Raw genomic sequence first — 17,598 nt, 5'->3', positions numbered from 1 at the left:
TTGGACACTAGAAAAACTTGACCTTTAATGTTCTTTTCAAATATTTAAAGGATAATATGATCTACAATTTGGAATTTAAATTTAACACTAAAACCCTGTGGCCTTGATTGATTGTTCCTTTGTAAATGGAAATGAATATCATTATTATAATATGGATTATATATGAACTTAACTACAATGATGCATTACCACGAAAAATAATGAGAAATATATCAACAGTTTACTTACTTGGACAGACGAAACACGCTGGCCTTAACTTCTTTTATGTAAAAAAAACCAAAGATAAATTGAGTTTTGATATTATCGCTATTCCAAAAAAAAAATGGTCTTAATGTTCCTTGATTTTAGTGATATATCTGCTCCATTTTTATTCCAAATCTCGTCCAAATCCGCCACTTAAGAAAAAAAACACAGCGTGTTCGCCCTGAGTCTTGACCAAAACTGAAGTCCCGATGGCCGGATCGACAAAATCGACCGCCCAGGTTTTCGCGCGTGAGCAGAGAGATATCGTTCTTAAGTCGATCGACGGCGTCGCACACGGAATTTATTTAGGGGTATTTGATGAAATTTTATTGGGATTTATTTAGTTAAGGCTGTTTTATCAGTTGAAGCACATTGCAATGTTAAGTGGGCGTATCACTTACTTTCGTAGACTGCTGACGTCAGACACACGTGACTCCCTACTTGAAATTGATTGGAAGTAGGGAGTGCGACCGACAATTCGATCTTTACTCAGTGGCGCCGGCGGAAAAGTATTTTAATGACAACAAAATGCATTATTCTCCATTCAAATTAGTTTTGTCGGGAATACCTTGTTAGATTGATTTTATCGTGGATAATATTTTAAAAAGAATTATCACATTTTTGTCACATAGTTTGGCCTAGGTCAAACTAGTTTATCCTGATATAATAAAGATTCACACTTCAGGATAAACTAGTACGGCCTTCTTCTTCTTCTTGTAGTGCCTATCCGTTTCGGATATTGGCGGCCATCATGGCAATCTCTACTTTTCACACTGCTGCTCTGAAAAGATTTGTAGTGGTTGTGTTGAACCACGTACGTAGATTTTTCAGTCAGGAAATCCTTCGCCTAGTACGGCCTAGCCTACACTAATTTAGCCGAGTCGAAAGTAATTTGACGAACATGTAAGGACTTTTACATGCGGGGAATTCCCAAATTACGTCCTTTATAATCCAAGGATGGTACTAAAAGTGAGAAATTTGACCTAGGCTGTCTGTCCGTCGGTCCGTCTGACCGCGAATATAACTGCTCCGTCACTATACTAGGTAGAATGACAAATAAGGTGTCCAATGAAAGCTTATGATCCAAGGATGGTACCAAAGGTGAGAAATTTGAGCTAGGCTGTCTGTCCGTCGGTCCGTCCGACCGCGAAAATAACTGCTCCGTCACTATACCAGGTAGAATGAAAAATGAGGTGTCAAATAAATGCTTTTAATCCGAAGATGTTATTAAAGGTGAGAAATCTTAGCGAGGCTGTCTGTCCGTCTTTCCGTCCGATCGCGAATGTAATTCTTCCGTCAATATACCAGATATAATGACAAATGAGGTGTCAAATGAAAGCTTAGAATCCAAGGCTGGTACTAAAGGTGAGAAAGGACCCCGCAGAAACCTTATGGGAAATGACTCTCTGTCAAATGCTCTGATACTTTGGATTCTGGTAGTCCTTGATATGTAGAACAAAAGACTTCATGAGCGCGTAGCTCCAAAAAATTATAGTTCTGAGATATAAGCCTCTGAAGTTATAGGTACAGTGAGGACGTTTGAGTTGAAATAAATTCATTTTCTCGAGAATGGGAGACTCTGGAGATAAATTACGAATCAGATCGATTTTTATTTTTAAATAATAATTTTTTGGCGTATATATCATACTAGTGACGTCATCTATCTGGGCGTGATGACGCAATCGGTGATTTTTTTTAAACAGGAATAGGGGTCGTGTGATAGCTCATTTGAAAGGTAATTTAATTCTCTATTCACTAATGTAAACATTAACATAATTATTTATACAGGGTGGCCAAAACTTTTTTTTAATTAAATTAATTGAGACAAAAAGAAGAATGTATATAATTTATTTATTTCAAAATACATTTTACTGCTGTCAGAAAACAGAAAAAAATGTTAATTTGAAAAATAAACATTGCCTTTCGCTTAAATTAAATGTCCAAACTGCTAAGAGGTAGGTGGGTGGCAGCTTTAATATTGAATTTAAGCAAAAAACAATATTTATTTATCAAATAAACATTTTTTTCTGTTTTCTGACAGCAGTAAAATGTATTTCGAATTAAATAAATTACATACATTCTTCTTTTTGTCTCAATTAATTTAATTAAAAAAAAATTGGGCACCCTGTATAAATGATTATGTTGATGTTTATATTAGTGAATAGAGAATTAAATAGCCTTTCAAATGAACTATCACACGACCTCTATTACTATTTAAAAATATCATCGATTGCGTCATCACGCCCAGATGGATGACGTCACTAGTATGATATATATGCCAAAAATTATAATTTAAAAATAAAAATTGACCTGATTCGTAATTTATCTCCAGAGTCGCCCATTCTCGAGAAAATGAATTTATTCCAACTCAAACGTCCTCTTTATACCTACCTATATCTTCAGAGGCTTATATCTTAGAACTATGATTTTTTGGAGCTACGCGTCCATGGAGTCTTTTGTTCTACACATCAAGAATTACCACAATCCTAAGTTTCAGAGCATTTGACAGAGAGCCATTTCCCATAAAGTTTCTGCGGGGTCCTTTGTTCTAGGACTTCCGGTTCTAGACGCTCACTTCAGGCCAAACTAGTTTGGGCTTTAGTAACATTCTTGGATTATAAGCTTTTATTTGACACCTCATTTTTCATTCTACCTGGTATAGTGACAGAGCAGTTATATTCGCGGTCGGACGGACCGACAGACAGACAGCATAGGTCAATTTTGTCACTTTTAGTACCATCCTTGGATTATAAGCTTTCATTTGACACCTCATTTGTCATTCTACCTGGTATAGTGACGGAGCAGTTATATTCGCGGTCGGACAGACCGACAGACAGACAGCCTAGGTCAAATTCCTAACTTTTAGTACCATCCTTGGATTATAAGCTTTCATTTAACACCTTGCTGAAAAATCTACGTACGTGGTTCAACACAACCACTAAAAGTCTTTTCAGAGCAGCAGTGAGAAAAGTAGAGATTGCCATGATGATCGCCAATATCCGAAAGGGATAGGCACTAGAAGAAGAATAAGAAGAAGGCCGTACTAGTTTATCCTGAAGTGTGAATCTTTATTATATCAGGATAAACTAGTTTGGCCTAGGCTAAACTAGTTTGGCCTGAAGTGTGTTTATTTATATCAGGATAAACTAGTTTAGCCTACGCGTGATATGATAAACTAGTTTGACCTAGGGCATACTAGTTTATCCTAGGCGGTTAGGCCAAAGTAGTTTGTCCCGAAATCGGGTTTGGCCGGTAACATATAGATTATTTTAATATATTTATAGGTTGCAGTTACATAAAAAAAGTATCCAATTGATGAATAAAACACAAATCGTGGATAGTAGTATAATACACCCTGGGACTCATTTCTTATCTTGTCAACTTATATCTCTAAACTAATGTAATACTTAAAAATACGCGTAAACTAAAGAACTTGTAACTTATACCACTAAACTAATAATATATTATGTACTTAAAATACCCGTAAACTAAATAAGTTTAATGTTTTCAAAATAATACTGTAATAAGAATACTGTAAACTGTAAACACTAAGAAGCAAGTTGATGAAGAAAATACAAGAATGAATAACTGGAAATGGATTCTAATAATTCAAGCGAACTGACCGACTGACCGTACGTTCATGAGATTTGTCGTCACGAAGGCGATAACGATGAAACTAAGCGCCAATGCTGCGTAACTCGTTTCATTATTAGATTTCAATATTTTTAGCAAATTTTCTTCAAAGTTGGAACACGCTTTTCTCGATTATTACTGGACACAGAAAGGTGAAAAAAGAATCAACGATTACAGAAAAAAAAACTCTTTCAAGTGATGGGAGTAAAAAGTTTGGTTATAATAGAACGTTAAACATTATAATCTAATTTTTCAACAGAATTTTCAAAAAAATAAAAAAAGTAAAACCATCATTTTAAAGGCAACATAATTTCGAACAACGTGTCCAAATTTCGAGACATTCTGTCGGTAAATAACAGAGAAAACACTGTCCCTAGGTTTTGGTGCACCGATAAAACAGCCTTAATAGCGTAACTGCTACAACTCAACAGATTGCAAAATAGTTTTAGATTGAATAAAAAAAAAATAAAAAAAATTATTTATAAAAACGGTTGGCGTAAAGTGATCAGTCATGTCAGTATAAAAAATGATAGGATTAATATTAACTTACTGTTTTAATAGTTCTTTGTATTTAAAAAAGTTTCCAAAACACCAAAAGTAAGTACCTAAGTTACGATCAAAATAATATTGGTATCTTTTTCTGGTTGGTAAAAAAAATCTTGGAAAACACCCTCTAATTAGCATCCGAAACGAAATTAATCGTTACCGCTTCACAAATTATTTTACTTATGTATTGTTTATAAGATATGTAAGATTCGTTGGTTCAAAGTACCTACGTATTTTTGAAACGGCTGTAGTTAAATGGCCTTAAACGAGTCACTAATCCACGAGTGTATGCAAATTTTGAATAGCCATAGCCAAAGTCCAAAATATTCACAACAGTAAAACCTATATTTTTTTTACTAGTTGAGAATTTGTATTCTAAATAGAATTTGTTTTTCTATTGTTGAAAGCCCCTTTGTGTTCTGTTATACGTTTGTTTAAAGGTTTTGCCAGTTTGAACGATGTAAGTTTTTGGATAGTCACCAAATATCAGTTTGTATACACCACTTTGTAATTGCTTCCTCTTTTGACTTTTATTTTTTATCAGGCTTTTCCATCGAGTTTTTATGAATTAATATAGAAGAGACATTTTTAAAAGAATCGTAGAAAAAAGTAAATTGTGATTAATTGTTTAGGATTGTGGATATTGTAATTATTTGTTTACTCATTCCTTACGATTGTTGCATTGGCATAGAATATTTTTCTTGATTTATTTTGTTCTAACGCATGTAAAATATGTAAACTACTGTTCCGTGGAAGATGCTGTTGTAATTTCTCATAATTTTAAATGAATTTTAAAATGTCCATTATCTCTTTAAATGGATGTATTGATTTAATGATGAAGTGTTTATTATTATTCCTCATCTTTAACAGGATTCATAAATAATTTGCATGAAATTGATAACATCATCAAAGGAGGAATTAGTCATGATAATTAAAATTTATTCATAAAAAAAGAGAGGTCAGGTACGTTAATTCTTCAATGTGCATTCAAATTTTAGATTTGGTTGATAGTGATTGTTTCCAAGGTCATCGTAATTTATTTACTGAGATGAGAAAGTTTATCTCAATATGTACTATTAAATATTTAGATAATTAATAATTTAAGTAAGTATATAAAGGTATTGTAGCAAATGAACTGTTCCACAAGAGTTACGAATTTGGTTAGAAAATGTTTAAACAGAATTAATTTTAAATACACTCACCGGCACAATTAACCACCCACCTTGTATTAATATCAATTTGTCAATCTTGGACCACATTTTATGAAAGATCAGATGAAAACTAACTTTGAGGAAAATAAAATAATAAAATTATTGAAAAAAAGTCGTTTATCAAGGGAGGCTTAGCAAAAATCCAATTTTTAAAAATGTTTGGAGAAAACTTAAGGGGAAAGGCGCAAAATGTCGCCTGCCAAAATTTTCAATGTGTTTTAAATGTATTGATTTTTTCGAATCCTGAGAGTTTCATACACCCGCAGGCCTGGTCAAGGCCGACATCGATGCACTGCAATTCGAGATGACCATTTCATTGACAGGAACGTGTTGAAAAACCGCTTCGCACCGCTGCAGAAGCTCTTTTTTTCTATCTATAAGCGAGGTTCCTACAGCCTCTGCTGCTTCTCGCATTTCGACCGCCATATTTTTCTGTTCATCCATTCGTCTTCTTTGACAGCTCTATCTCTCATGATGTGCCGTACATTTTCTTCCCAGGCAACTGAAGGCCTTCCCCTTCTTCTTCTTTGTTGTGGTATGTAATTTAAAGCTTTCTTTGGCATCTATCTTAATTCATTCGTTTCACGTGACCATACCACACTAGTCGTCTCGTTTCAATTCTATGTACACCTAGAATATGCACTATTTGTCCTCCTTCTATTATCTTCATTCCTGATAATGTGATCCTTTCTGGGTATACCACACGCTCTCCTTAGATAATCCCTTTCTACCACTTCTATCCTTTTTCTATCTTTTTTCGTGATCTGACAAACTTTTGCCCCATAAGTCATAATAGGCTCTACCAAGGTACGATAGATTGTCAAGTTCGTTTTTTGTCTTATATCTTTAGACCATAGTAGAGAGCTTAGAATGGTTACCGCTTTTTTGCCCTGATGCGTTCTGTTTTCGATGTCTCTTTTGGTAGTACCTTCTTTAGATATTATAGATCCGAGATATTTATATTCTTTACATGTTTTTGTGGTTCTAATTTCTAAATCTGTATCTTCTTCATCATCCCCTATTTTAGGATACTTTGTCTTTGACATATTCATATTGAGGCCCCATTTTTCATATTCTTTCTTTAGTTTTCTAAACATGTAGTCCATGTCTTCCTCATGATTCGCTACGACTACCTGATCATCTGCGAAAAACAAAGTTGTTAGACATTTACCAACGCCTATGTCTATTCCCATTCCGGATACTTGTTTCCTTGAAACAACCTCTTTTTTAGGTGATAAATATTAGTGTGAGTGAACGTACCATTAGAAAAAGACTGGCAGAACGAAATTTGAGGGCTTTCCGTCCAGCTCTCGCCCCACACCTGCTCCCACAACACCGTAGAAACAACGACATAGTTTCTGGATGTTTAATGAAGTACCCAAAAAGAGCACAGAAGTGATATAGCCTAAGAGCTGTGAGACATTTTTGAGTAGGTATTTTAGGCAACCTGAAAATTTTTCAGGTGACTCTTCCATGATAGCCTAATACAAAAATGCCGGTCTGGCTGGAGGGTAACCGTTATTTTCCCCAAAAATCCCCCCAAATTTAAAAAAGGGTAAAAATCATTATTACCCAAAATATTATTGACGTGACTTTAAAGTAAATTTAAATATTCAAATATAAAGAAAATAAACAGGCCAGGTGATTTGAGAGCCAGATACTTGCATGGACACCCCAGGATTATTTTCAGGGGGTGTATCTGAACATCAGAAAATTTCATCTGAATCTGTACACACTATTAACGAGTATAAAATACACGACTATACATGCATAGCTATGTACATTCCTTCCGGATAGGGAGGTGCAATTGTTATTTTGACAGAGAATTTTTTAATATTAAAAATAAATATTCAAAATAAAACAGGTTTTTTTTGGTGAAATTTTCCAAGTGCCAGGTGATCAAACAAATTACGCATGCATATAAATGAAAAGAGCTATAGGTAAGCAGCAGTGTGAGAAAGAGCGTATACCGATAGCTGTTTGCGTCCTCTGTTGTAGCTGAGCGAGTCCGTTCGCTCGAGAAAAATCACGTGACCTGGCGATACCCATGTTGTTGTGCCTCGAAACATTAGAGTATTTATATTACATTATAGTTTTTTAAGTAACTTTTTCTTAGAAAATAATAAGTAGGTACTATACAATAGGTTTTGCAAATATGATAGAAAAAGACAAATTTATTATTATAAATATATAGGTAAAGATGTATAAAACTATAAACTAAATTAATTCTGTGTCCGAATCTTGTACTTCTTCCTCAAACTCCTCATCTGAGCTTAAATGTTCATTCTCTTCTTCTTCGTCAGACTTTCCTCGAGACTCAGATTCCTCTTCTACCTGATCTGTAAATAGTTGTAATATGTATTTAGAATTAATTAAAACTGAATTAGTGATTAATTACTTGTATTATTACTTATACAGAGTGAGGCTATAATTTGGAATAAATTCAATATCTCAAATACTAATTGTTTTTTTAAAAAATGCTCAGACCCGTCGATTAGTATTTCAAATTGTTCTTTTTGACATTCAATAATAATGCATACAGGGTGTCCCAATTTAGAGATATGACGTCATCGTTGATATTCTTAAATGTTTTTAAGAAAACACTGTCATTTTGATAGCTATTTTGCTAGGGTGTCCAAAGTTATAAATAATTGCAAAATATCAAATTTTTGTTCTCTACCATTTACAAGATAATAAAAAATAATAAAGTTATGAAAAACAAGCACATAATCAAATAATAATTGAATTTAACTATTTCAATTACGCAAATGCTCATAATGTTGCCCATTGACTATTTGACAATAATTGAGATATCGCCAGGTCACGTGATTTTTCTCGAGCGAACGGACTCGCTCAGCTACAACAGAGGACGCAAATAGCTATCGGTATGCACTCTTTCTCACACTGTAATTTGTGTATATGCACGCGTATTTTGGTTGATCACCTGGCAGTTGGAAAATGTCACCAAAAAAAACTGTCTTTTTTAGAATATTTATTTTTAATATTAAAAAATACCCTGTCAAAATAACAATTGCACCTCCCTGTCCGGAAGGAATGTACATAGCTAAGCATGTACAGTTGTATATTTTATACTCGTTAATACTATGTACAGATTCAGATGAAATCTTCTGAAGTTCAGATGCATCCCCTGAAAATAATCCTGGGGCGCCCATGCAAGTATCTTGCAGAGTTAAAATCGACTGACCTGATTATCTTTTTATATTTGAATATTTAAATTTACTTTAAAGTCACGTCAATGATATTTTTTGTAATAACAATGTTTCCCCTTTTTTAACTTTGGGGGGGGGGTATTTTTGGGAAAATAGCCGCTACCCTCCAGCCAGACCGGCATTTTTGTATTAGGCTATCATGGAAGACTCACCTGGAAAATTTTCAGGTTGTCTAAAATACCTACTCAAAAATGTCTCACAGCTCTCGGACCAATAATAAATATAATAAACTTCATTTGTTGCAACGGATAAACCACCTCGTTGCAAATAATCAAAATATTCATCATCTACCTTATGACCTACTCTTTGTACAATCAAATCTTTTCAGGTACGGCATTTGGGAGTTTTCTGTACATATGTACTGCATATCCACTAATATATATTTGACCTTGGATTCGCGCGAGAATATGCAGACTGGACAGTAGCTAAATGGAAGAACATACTATTCTCAGATGAGAGTAGAATATCCCTAACATCCCGTTCCCACTTGTCGGATGTCGGATCCGTATTTTAATCGAAGGTTCTAGTGGCAATGAGATACATTGCCACTGGAACCTCCGATTAAAATACGGATCCGACATCCGACAAGTGAGAACGGGCTGCAAGAGTTCCAGATGGACATCAGTCTGTCTACAGAGGTCAAAATGAAAGATATGCTCCATGCGCTATAACCGAAACAGTGGTTTACTGAGACGGGCCAATAATAATTTGGGGAGGTAGCTCTTAAGAAGCTCGTACCTATTGCTCTTGTTGTGTTCGATAAAGACAGTGTGAATGCTAAAAGATACATGAAAGAAGTTCTCCGAAAACAGTTCATTCCTTTGGCACCGTTCATTGGCGAAAACTTTAGATTAATGCATGATTATGCACATTGTCATACTGCAAGATTCACTTCGTGAGTACTTTAATTAGGTCGAGATTTAAGTTTTACCATGGCCGGCTCTCAGTACCGATCTTAACCCTTGGGACTACCTCAAAAAATAGGTAAGAGCAAGAGTACCACCCCCACATTTTTCGGATAGCTCAAGACGGCTGCGGTAGAGGAGTGACACAATATCCCCTAATTGGAGGATATCATGAATGTATGAATGTATTTTACAAATCCCCAAAATCTGGAGGAAAGCTAGAGTGGTAGCCCTCTTAAAACCAGGGAAGGATCCGGCGGATACAAAGAGTTTTAGACCTGTCTTTTTTTTGTGCCACCTTTTCAAGGCATTTGAAAGAATGATACTGAACCGGATCTCTGAATATGTGGAGACTATAATTATTCCAGAACAAGTAGGATTCAGACCAGGAAAGTGCTGCTGCAGTCAAATTTAATCTCACCCAACATACTGAAGATGGTTTTGAACGGAAAGAAATAACAGGAGTAGCGTTCATAGACCTAACTGCCGCCTATGACACAGTTAACTATCAACGGCTACTTGCAAAACTCTAACGAAACTACAACAGATTTCCGACTAACAAGGTTAGTGAAATGTCTCCTCCAGAATAGACGCTTCTACGTAACGCTTCAGTCCAAGAACAGACGGTGGAGGGACCAAAAAAATGGGCTACCACAGGGAAGTGTCCTCGCGCCGATTCTATATAACATATACACCAACGACCAACCCATACACCAACAAACAAGGCAATTTATTTACGCTGATGATACAGCTGTGGCAGCTCAGGCAAAAACCTTCAATGGAGTCGAAGTAAAACTGAAAGATGCCCTGAGAGACTTAGCTCTATACTACGACAAAAACCATCTGAAACCCAATCCCACTAAAACCCAGGTATGTGCTTTCCACCTTAGAAACAAGCATGCCCGAAGGCCGCTGGAGGTGGAATGGCGTCCTGGAAATTGGGTGGAAACACAACGAGACGCCAAAATACCTTGGCGTCCGTCTAGATAGAAGTCTGTTTTACCGATACCACGATCAAGATGTCAAGAAGAAAGTAAGTGCCAGAAATAATATCATCCGCAAGCTAACTAATAGAAAGTGGGGAGCACAACCACACACTCTCCGCACTTCAGCCTTAGCATTATGTTTTTCGGCCGCGGAGTTTGGAGCACCAGTATGGGCAAACTCTGCTCACGCAAAGAACGTCGACGTGGCTCTAAATGAAACGGTTCGTATAATATCGGGTTGCCTGAAACCGATACCTATCGAAGTGTATACCCCACAGCTGGGATTGCTCCACCACCTATCAGGAGGAAGGTCACGTCAGAGGTAGAACGAAAAAGCAGGATACGGACCGAAGACACCCCTTATATGACCACCAAACTCAGCCAAGCAGACTAAGATCTTGGAAAAGCTTCCTGAAAACATCAAGATCCGTCCCCGAAGCGCTAGAGATGCGCCGAATACACCTATGGCAAGCGTCAGCTACCGCGACACATTTTCCTCCCTTAGAGGAAATGGCTGCTGGACACAATTTACCGTATCCGACTTGAAAAGCGCTAAACAGACCAAAAACCGGCGTTTCACGTTGTGCTAGTAACCTGAAAAAATGGGGATACCAGGAAGACGATACCTGCGACTGTGGCGCGGTTCAGACCAGCCGGCATCTACTATCATGCACAGAGATGAGAAAGACCTGCACAGAAGAAGACTTAATTATAGCAAATGACAGGGCCATCTATGTGGCCAACCATTGAAAATACAGAATTTTAAGTTGTTGGTGTTCCGGACACGGAAAGTAAGTAACTATGAATGTATTGCTGAACCGGCTACAAGAAGTTCTAAGGGCGAGAGGCGACAACACCTATTATGAAGAGCTACTCATTTTTTTTTAATTAGACTATGATTTTCAAAATGATTTTTGTTTGAATTTTCTTGGAATATTTTTAAACATTCGATTTTTCTTAAGTATTCCTTGATAAACGACTTTTCTTTTTCAATTATTTTATTGTTTCCATTTCATCAAAGTTAGTTTTCATCTAATCTTTCATAAAATGTAGTCCAAGATAGGCAATTTTTTTTCTTTTGGATAATCCATATAGGTATAATATAATAGCTATTTTCATTATGAAGAGAGGGAGAAAAGTGTTATAATGAACTAAAAAATGCGATGGATGGATTAATCTTGGGTGGCTTCGATACCATAATCTGAGATTCGATAATATGAATAGTGAAATAGTGAATATAGTCTAGGCCCTAGGCGCCAGAGGAATCACCGTTTTCTTTTTTAATTCTGATGGACAAACTCAACGGTTTCTTATGCATTTTTGGCTGCTGATTACGAATTTTGAGGGTGGATTTCGATCCGAGTGGTCAAAAAATTGCTATAAACAATTTAATTGTTTATAAGGCTCTTGTTTAAAACGAAGAAAATAACGTTTACTAAACTTAAATCTGATAATTAAAACTCAAGATATTGTAAAATCAGTGCACAATGCCAATTTCAAATTGCAAAATAGGAATTTTTCGAAGCTTTATCGATCATATATCGGCTTCTACGCATGCAAATGAGCACAAGGGGGTCTTATTTTAAAGCTTAGTTAATAGGTTTTCAAACATAGTGTGTTAAATTATATTGTATTCATTTGTTTTAAAGTATGAATTTATAATTTTCTTAAAAAAATTGTACATTCATTTGTTTATAAGGATCTCAAGCAAATTTGAGCCATAAACATTTATACATTAATTAAAAATAATGATAGAAGAACTCAAAAGGAACAATTTGAGCTTATGGAAATGTTCGTAAGTTTATTTTTGGCCAAGATATCGATATTTTAATGGCGCGCTATGAGGTGCAAGATCGGCTCACAGTCAAGTAATATCGCGGTAAAGACACCGATCGACTGCTCTCGTGTTACATTATTTTGCTCAGGAGGCCTTGCCTATTCTTAATAAATAATATCAGCTGACTTTTTAGCTATATTTCTGAAATATTAGTTTCTAATATTTTTTTTTCTCATTTAGTACAAAAAATAGAAGACAAAGTAAATAGAATGAAAGGTTATACGAGGTACAGTAAGTATGATGATTTAATATAAGAATTATATAAAATTTTATTATATATATACAAGCTGTACGCTCCCGAGGAAGCTGAAGCTGTTTTCACTTGAAGATCCTTTTTGTGGGGGATCATCCCATTCTGACTTTGGTTTTACAATTGCTGGTGTGACTTCGCTGTTTCCACTACCTTTCTCCATTCTTCTGTCTCTCTGATTTTGCTTCCTATATTTCTAATTTCCATACTTCTTAAGTCTTCTTCCACTTGTTGTCTCCATCTGAGTTTAGGCCTGCCTCTGGTTCTTGTACCTGGTGGTATCCATTCGGTTATAACTCTTAACGGATTGTTCTTCTCTCTTCTCATTATGTGTCCATACCATCTAATTCTCTGTGCTTTTGTTGCTCTTACTATGTTCTCTTGACCCATCCATTCTTGTATTTCGTGGTTCATCCATTGCCTTGCATCCTCTTCGTTTTCCCTCTTTGGTCCCAGAATTTTTCTCATAATTTTTCTCTCAAAAATTTTCAGCTGCTCTTCTTCTCTTGCTGTTAATGTGAATGTCTCCAAAGCATATAGCACTATTGGTCTTATGGTCGTTTTGTAGATTTTCATTTTTGTATTTCGGCTTATCTTCTTATCTTTGAAAATTTTTTTATTTCTGTAGAATGCTTTGTTTCCTGCTTGAATTCTTCTTTTCATATCTACACTTTCATTTCTTCTGTTGACTAATAGTCCCAAATATTTTAATGTTTCAACCTCTTCGAAGCTGTGTGCGTCTATTGTCATTTCTGTCAGTTGCGTCTTCTTTTTTTTTACTTACATTCATGTATTTTGTTTTATTTTCATTTATTTCCGGTCCTCTTAGTTTGGATTCGTTTTCTATTTCTTGAAAGGTTTTCTTTAATACCTTTTTATCTGTTGCTACTATGGTTATATCGTCCGCACATCCAATTATTTGTACTGTATTTTTATTTATATTTCCTGCGTTTGACAACTTTTTTTTATCTTATCTAATGATAGAATAAATAGTACAGTTCAGAGCGCATCTCCTTGTCTTACTCCATTTTTAATTTTTATTATTTCTGTTCTCTCTCTTCCGGTGTCTATTGTTGCTTGGGAATCTCGCATTGTCATTTCTATCATTCTTATAATTTTATTTGGTATTTTGCTCTCTTGTAAGTCTTGGATCATTTTTCTTCTACTTAGTTTGTCAAAAGCCTGTTTAAAGTCTAGAAAAAGTATATGTGCTTCTCCATCGTACTCGTATGTTTTCTCTATCGCTTGTTTTAGTGTATGGATAGCATCTATCGTGGATCTTCCTTTTCTGAAACCGTACTGGTAGTCTCCTATGCTTTGTTCTGTGTATATTGTTAGTCTGTCTCTAATTATACCAGTCAGTACTTTATATGTTACATTCAGTAAATTAATTGCTCGGTAGTTTTTACATATCCTGTGGTCTCCTTGTTTTGGTATTGTCACAATAATTCCTTTCTTCCATTCTTCGGGCATTGTTAAAATTTTATTAGGATATTCAAAAATGAAAAATGAAGATAACGTATATATACATAGAAATTATACTTTGCATAGAGAAGTTAGCACGTGGACCTTTAAACTGTGCGCATGAGCTGATCTTGCTCCTCATAGTGCGCCATTAAAATATCGATATCTTGGCCAAAAATAAACTTACGAACATTTTCATAAGCTTAAATTGTTGCTTTTGAGTTCTTCTATCATTATTGTTAATTAAAGTATAAATGTTAATAGCTCAAATTTGCTTGGAACCCTTATAAACAAATTAATGTCCAATTTTTTTAAGAAAATTATAACTTTAAACGGGTATAACTTTAAAACAAATGAAAACCAAAGTAATTTAACAAACTTTGTTTGGAATTAAGTCCAAAAAACTTAGTCTTTTGCTAGCAGTTGCCGCTAGGGCATCTATGCCATTTCGTTCGTTGCAATCCGTGACTGCATGCCCGGGTTTGTTTTGGTTGGATCAGAGAGAGCAGCATATGTGCCTCCTGATGAGAGACTAATAAGGTTCAAAACCGGTAGAGGTGCTTGCTGCACTCTCTGATTGGACTAGAATATGGTGCGGCGGTATTCTCGTTTTGCAACGAAATTGAAAATGGTTATTCATTTTTGATTTACATGTTTACTCTGATTATCTGGAATACGAAGGAAGTACGCTTAGCAGATGGGACGTGAATTATAAATTGTAAAATTCCATTATCTTCCTTAGTCTCAGCATCCTTTATGGCTTGCACATTGTAGAAGCGTCGGAGGTGTAACCAGAGAAGGTTCCCATGGTTTTCAGTCTGGTGGGATGTAGAGTAACATTATGTTGTTTTATATGCCATTAGATTGAAAACTTAGTCTTTTGCAATACACTTTTCATTTTCACAAAACTAATTAGGTAATCTCTTTCATATTATCAATTTACCACAAATGTAATAAAAGTTGCCGAGCTTTTAACACAACTTTTCGTTACCTTTGGTAGGAGTATAAATGTATTTTTTTTTAATCCACAGATAAGAATTTCCCCTGTAGCTGGCTGTATACCATTAATCACAAAAAATTTATTCAAAATCTTTTATAAAAGGTATATACAAGCAAAATCATCATTTATTATTTTTGTATATAATTTTATTAAAATCCCTTCAAGGGCTACATCAAATCACAAAACGTTTTGGATATAAAAATATCATCATCAGTGTCAGTACAAGTTAATCACATGCTGGGCCACCAAAAATACTTAAGTATAGACTCTTAAATCGTATGAAAATGTGTTAAACTTACATTCTAACGTTCCTAATGCAAAGACAGATCCATCTGATCAACTACCCACGTAGTGTGGGGGAGTCATGCGGTGCCAAAGGGCCATATTCTTAACAAAAATTTATCCGTCGTTTGGAATTTTAACCCTTAAGTACTAACACTCAGTCTCTCAGGAAATTTTGAAGATCACCTGTTTACGACTTTTCAAGTTGGGTTGTTTTTTAGTAGTATTGAATTCGGCAATTTGCGGCAGGTTGTTATTAGAAAGATATTTAGGCTGAAATTGTGATTTACTTCTAATAGACGAGGTGTTAGTGTTTGTGCAGAGTTCGTCATTACACATAGTGTGCCCCAGTTGGTCAAAAAACATCAAATAAGGGAATAAAAATCCTGAGGAAACTCTTTTGAAATGGTTTGATGAGGTAGAAGACGACATAAGCGAAGTGGAATCAATTTGTGATGAAAATATTGCCATTGACTTCCATTGCTACACTGTAATAATTATAGTACCTGTCAGTTTTTTTTGTTTTAACATTTTGTAAAAATCTTTTTATTTTCATTTTTATTACTCTTTGTTTAACTCGATTATAAATTTTTATTAGGATTCTTTAATTTGTTTAATTTTTATCACACTTTTTTTTTTCAGGAGTACAAAGGTACACAAACAATCCTTTCATTCTTGTTATAATGTTTTTTATTTTAATAAATACAGAAAAACTAGATTAATTACTGTGTTTTTTAGATAATCAATACTTTCAGTAAGTTATCGAGATATCTTTTGCATTAAAATATCAAACAAAATCAAAAATTACCAATAAAATGTTAAACCCGTCTGTCCGTGTTAGTTAGTGTTTACGTCATTGATTTAAGACGTTAGTACTTAAGGGTTAATTAACAATGTAAATTTAACATATTTTCATACCATTTAGAGAGTTTATACCCAAGTATTTTTGGTTGCTCAGCATGTGCTTAACCTGTACTAGCACAGATGATGATATTTTTATATCTAAAACGGTCTGTGATTTGATGTAGCCCTTGAAGGGGTTTTAATAAAAATATATTCCTTTTATAAAGGATTTTCAATATTTTTTTTTTAATTTTGCCCCATTTAAAGCTTAACTTCGTATATGTAGAAATATTTGAAATATACATACAATATTTATGGGATTTCATTCTGCATAAACTAACAAAAAAAGTAACTTTTGCCAATAAATAAAATCAATAGCGAATGGACTGAATTAATATTACGATAAAAAGGCCAGTGAGGTATCTGAATGTTAAGTATTTAACGATAAATTTCTATGTGACCGATCCAAATAAATCATGAATTCTCACGGGGGTCGTTTTCGCGCAGTGGTTCCGAAAAACACCTTTCTATATTATCAGCCACTCGATACGTTATACTCTAAACGAAAAAATTAAGCTTTTTGCTTTTTGTAGAGTGTATCAGACTGATATAAACTAATCACAAAAAGTATCGCATAATTTTTGAAACAGAAAAGAAGTTTAAAAATAATTTTTAATTTTTACGAGAATGTTATAATACATAATACTTTCCTATCGTTTTCTACAAACCCATAACATTTCAAGTTAAAGCGTGGTTTTGCAGAAAAAAAATATCTCATGTTACTCTGCCAAAACAGCAAGTATTAGGTCTATATTTAGTTTACACTCAATGTCGACATCAAAGTCTAATGTTTACATTGCTAATATATGAATATATTAGGCATTTAAAGCATAAATAATCTCTCCTCGATATGTTTGTTTTTCTAATTTATTAACTTACCAATGTTGATATTTTCATTTTAGCGACTTAAATGAAAAAACCAAACATATAGAGGATACAAAATTTATAATTTATAGCTAATAATATATTCATATATTTGGCAGTGTAGATATTCGATTCTGATATCAGTATTGAAAGTAAACTAAATGTTAAAAAAAAGAATGTGTGTGTACTTTGTACGCACGTAAGAAGTTATACTTCTATTATATGATTATATGATTATAAACGA

General features: G+C 34.5%; 1 protein-coding gene across 3 annotated transcripts in view; it reads left to right on the top strand.

Annotated features, from left to right (window-relative positions):
* Positions 1 to 17,598, top strand: part of LOC126881522 (uncharacterized) — a 247,238-nt gene that overhangs the window by 121,133 nt on the left and 108,507 nt on the right. The gene's annotated exons all lie outside the window — the stretch shown is intronic.

Source organism: Diabrotica virgifera, chromosome 3 (genome assembly GCF_917563875.1).
Source record: "Diabrotica virgifera virgifera chromosome 3, PGI_DIABVI_V3a".
NCBI classification, from domain to species: Eukaryota; Metazoa; Arthropoda; class Insecta; order Coleoptera; family Chrysomelidae; genus Diabrotica; species Diabrotica virgifera.
Note: the sequence above shows the minus strand (reverse complement) of the source record. Positions and strands in the feature narration are given on the sequence as shown.